Source organism: Pleurodeles waltl, chromosome 4_1 (genome assembly GCF_031143425.1).
Source record: "Pleurodeles waltl isolate 20211129_DDA chromosome 4_1, aPleWal1.hap1.20221129, whole genome shotgun sequence".
Classification (NCBI taxonomy): Eukaryota; Metazoa; Chordata; class Amphibia; order Caudata; family Salamandridae; genus Pleurodeles; species Pleurodeles waltl.
The window spans coordinates 40653318-40657866 of NC_090442.1; the positions used below are offsets into that span (position 1 = coordinate 40653318).

General features: G+C 39.3%; 1 non-coding gene across 1 annotated transcript; it reads right to left on the bottom strand.

Annotated features, from left to right (window-relative positions):
- Positions 1-400: 400 nt before the first annotated feature.
- Positions 401-473, bottom strand: TRNAR-UCG (transfer RNA arginine (anticodon UCG)). Its single transcript has one exon. It is a non-coding gene; the product is annotated as a tRNA-Arg (tRNA).
- Between the last annotated feature and the right edge of the window lie 4076 nt (positions 474-4549).

Here is a 4549-nt window from a genome sequence, read left to right on the forward strand (position 1 = left end):
AAAGGCAGCAATTCTGTCAATCCTTTATGATTCTTCTCCAGTACTATATTTTTTCTGAGGGACAATTTGCATTATACCTGGAGAAAATCATAGAGCTTCTACGCATGCATAGTTTCTGCTTTCTGCACGCACACACTCCCTGCACTGCATCTACCCACAGTTCTGTTAAGAATGATTGTGCCGTGTCATATTGTTGCATACGTATTGCATATCCGTGGCATTTATGAAGAGGTACTTTGGTATGGCAGAAAGACAGAAAAGTAGCAATGCTGAAGGCATAACGTGACTGATTGTGCAGTTTGCATTGGGCTTTCTTAATGAGTGAAAGTGAAAGGAGTATTGTAAGAGTGTGTTTGCAGTTTGTATGTAAAGATAAGTTGGGTGCTGTGAGAAAAAGACTCAACCATGAAGGGACTTGAACCCTCAATTTTCTGATCCGAAGTCAGACGCCTTATCCATTAGGCCACATGGTCACTAACTGCAATATGTTTGGGTGTTTAGGGTTAGGTGGTATGAATGGATGTGGAACATATCAATTACAGGTGCACAGGACAGGATCCCATACCGTTCTTCATCTTCTTTCCATCAAAGGAGTTTTTTCAAACAATATCTAGATAATTTCCAAAGTTTAATATCTTATGATGTGCTTTTTTGCCATTAATCCTCCTTTCTTCTTTTATTGAATACTCTGTTTTATGCTGCAATGGTATTTTTGGATTATTTGAAAAGAGAATGAAACTGCTTTGACAGTAGTTCAGACTTCCCGTTTCTTGACTTGCTAATTTGCTCCCTGAATTAGCTTATACAAGTGACATGAACAGGGCCTTGACCTAAGCACGTACCTGAATGCCTGTCACCACCTCTAGAAATAAAATTCACAGCAGCTCAAAACATTCATTTTGAAAGAGAATATTTCAAGTGAGTCCAAGTTTAATTTCAATAAAGAAAGCTGTATAAAATGACACGCTGCACATTTGGGTAACCAGCATGACACTTTTCAGTGAAGAAGTGGAATGGTTCTGTTGCAATATACTATCACCCTGGCAAGCTGCTACGAGGAAGAGTAAACAATATGATTAGGTTTCAGCAAGAATGTATTAGTTCAGGGTGTGCACCTCACATAGACTTAAACTTACACACCCTGGTCTGTGAGAGTAGTGCCCTATCCATTGCAGCATTGAGGGTAATCTGCAAGACAGAGTTCCAAAATCATCCTTTCATCTCAGTTCATGGCCACATACAGTATTTCTGCAATCATTCGTTTCACTTTTCTGTCTTTAATTAAACTGACCATTTTAAACCTCCGGCACCCACCACTTCAATCTTACCGTTTTTGTGCTATCATAGGGCCTTGGAACTTTTGGCAAGTGGACAGAAGCAGTCAGAGAACCACATCACAATACATACTCCTTTGCCTGATACCTTTCACAACAAATTGCTCTTGGAAAAAGACGTTAACCGGTCCTTGCTCTGAGACAGACACAGAAAGCCTATCACCACCTCTACGAACATATTTCAATCAAACCAATATATATCATTCAACAATTATGCCTCTGTATCAATATAACTACAACTCGAGACAGAAAGGAATTTAAAAAACAATCTGCCCATTTGAATAACCAGCAGAGGTTAAGGACGTACAAATTGGAATGTGACAATTTCAGAGTTCCTCATTCATAAGAAGTCTGTGAGATAGTATCTCAGAAAAATCTCAAGTTTATAGGAAAAATGGTTGTAAGGGTGATTTTTACCACACAATTGCAACTAGGTGCTTCAATCTGCAAGAGACCAGTCCTTGACAGATTACACTACTGGGGCACCAGCAAAGGCAGCAATTGTGTCAATCCTTTATGATTCTTCTCTAGTACTATGCTTTTTCTGAGGGACAATTTGCATTGTTCCTGGAGAAAATCATAGAGCTTCTACCCATGCATAGTTTCTGCTTTCTGCACGCACACACTCCCTGCACTGAATCTTCTCACAGTTCTGTTCAGAATGATTGTGCCATGTCATATTGTTGTATACGTATTGCAAATCCGTGACATTTATGAAGAGGTACTTTGGTATGGCAGAAAGACAGAAAAGTAGCAATGCTGAAGGCATAACGTGACTGATTGTGCAGTTTGCATTGGGCTTTCTTAATGAGTGAGAGTGAAAGGAGTATTGTAAGAGTGTGTTTCCAGTTTGTATGTAAAGATAAGTTGGGTGCTGTTAGAAAAAGACTCAACCATGAAGGGACTCGAACCCTCAATCTTCCGATCTGAAGTCAGGCGCCTTATCCATTAGGCCACATGGTCACTGACTATAATATGTTTGGGTGTTTAGGGTTAGGTGGTATGAATGGATGTGGAACATATCAATTACAGGTGCGCAGGACAGGATCCCATACCGTACTTCATCTTCTTTCCATCAAAGGAGTTTTTTCCAACAATATCTAGATAATTTCCAAAGTTTCATATCTTATGCTGCGCTTTTTTCCCGTTAATCCTCCTTTCTTCTTTTATTGAATACTCTGTTTTATGCTGCAATGGTATTTTTGGATTATTTGAAAAGAGAATGAAACTGCTCTGGCAGTAGTTCAGACTTCCCATTTCTTGACTTGCTAATTTGCTCCCTGAATTAGCTTATACAAGTGACATGAACAGGGCCTTGACCTAAGCACGTACCTGAAAGCCTGTCACCACCTCTAGAAATAAAATTCACAGCAGCTCAAAACATTAATTTTGAAAGAGAATATTTCAAGTGAGTCCAAGTTTAATTTCAATAAAGAAAGCTGTATAAAATGACACGCTGCACATTTGGGTAACCAGCATGACTCTTTTCAGTGAAGAAGTGGAATGGTTCTGTTGCAATATACTATCACCCTGGCAAGCTGCTACGAGGAAGAGTAAACAATATGATTAGGTTTCAGCAAAAATGTATTAGTTCAGGGTGTGCACCTCAGATAGACTTAAACTTACACACCCTGGTCTGTGAGAGTAGTGCCCTATCCATTGCTCATTGAGGGTAATCTGCAAGACAGAGTTCCAAAATCATCCTTTCATCTCAGTTCATGGCCACATACAGTATTTCTGCAGTCATTCATTTCACTTTTCTGTCTTTAATTAAACTGACCATTTTAAACCTCCGGCACCCACCACTTCAATCTTACCGTTTTTGTGCTATCATAGGGCCTTGGAACTTTTGGCAAGTGGACAGAAGCAGTCAGAGAACCACATCACAATACATACTCCTTTGCCTGATACCTTTCACAACAAATTGCTCTTGGAAAAAGACGTTAACCGGTCCTTGCTCTCAGACAGACACAGAAAGCCTATCACCACCTCTACGAACATATTTCAATCAAACCAATATATATCATTCAACAATTATGCCTCTGTATCAATATAACTACAACTCGAGACAGAAAGGAATTTAAAAAACAATCTGCCCATTTGAATAACCAGCAGAGTTTTAAGGACGTACAAATTGGAATGTGACAATTTCAGAGTTCTTCATTCAAAAGAAGTATGTGAGATAGTATCTCCGAAGATCTCAAGTTTATAGCAAAAATGGTTGTAAGGGTGATTTATACCACACAATTGCAACTAGGTGCCTCAATCTGCAAGAGACAAGTCCTTGACAGATTACACAATTGGGGCAATAGCAAAGGCAGCAATTGTGTCAATCCTTTATGATTCTTATCCAGTACTATATTTTTTCTGAGGGACAATTTGCATTATTCCTGACGAAAATCATAGAGTTTCTACACATGCCTAGTTTCTGCTTTCTGCACGCACACACTCCCTGCACTGCATCTAACCACAGTTCTGTTAAGAATCATTGTGCTGTGTCATATTGTTGCATACGTATTGCATATCCGTGCCATTTATGAAGAGGTACTTTGGTATGGCAGAAAGACAGAAAAGTAGCAATGCTGAAGGCATAACGTGACTGATTGTGCAGTTTGTATTGGGCTTTCTTAATGAGTGAGAGTGAAAGTGAAAGGAGTATTGTAAGAGTGTGCCTCCAGTTTGTATGTAAAGATAAGTTGGGTGCTGTGAGAGATAGACTCAACCACGAAGGGGCTCAAGCCCTCAATCTTCTGATCCGAAGTCAGATGCCTTATCCATTAGGCCACATGGTCACTAACTGCAGTATGTTTGGGTGTTTAGGGTTAGGTGGTATGAATGGATGTGGAACATATCAATTACAGGTGCGCAGGACAGGATCCCATACCGTTCTTCATCTTCTTTCCATCAAAGGAGTTTTTTCAAACAATATCTAGATAATTTCCTTATGATGTGCTTTTTTGCCGTTAATCCTCCTTTCTTCTTTTATTGAATACTCTGTTTTATGCTGCAATGGTATTTTTGGATTATTTGAAAAGAGAATGAAACTGCTTTGACAGTAGTTCAGACTTCCCATTTCCTGACTTGCTAATTTGCTCCCTGAATTAGCTTATACAAGTGACATGAACAGGGCCTTGACCTAAGCACGTACCTGAAAGCCTGTCACCACCTCTAGAAATAAAATAAACAGCAGCTCAAAACATTCATTTTGAAAGAGA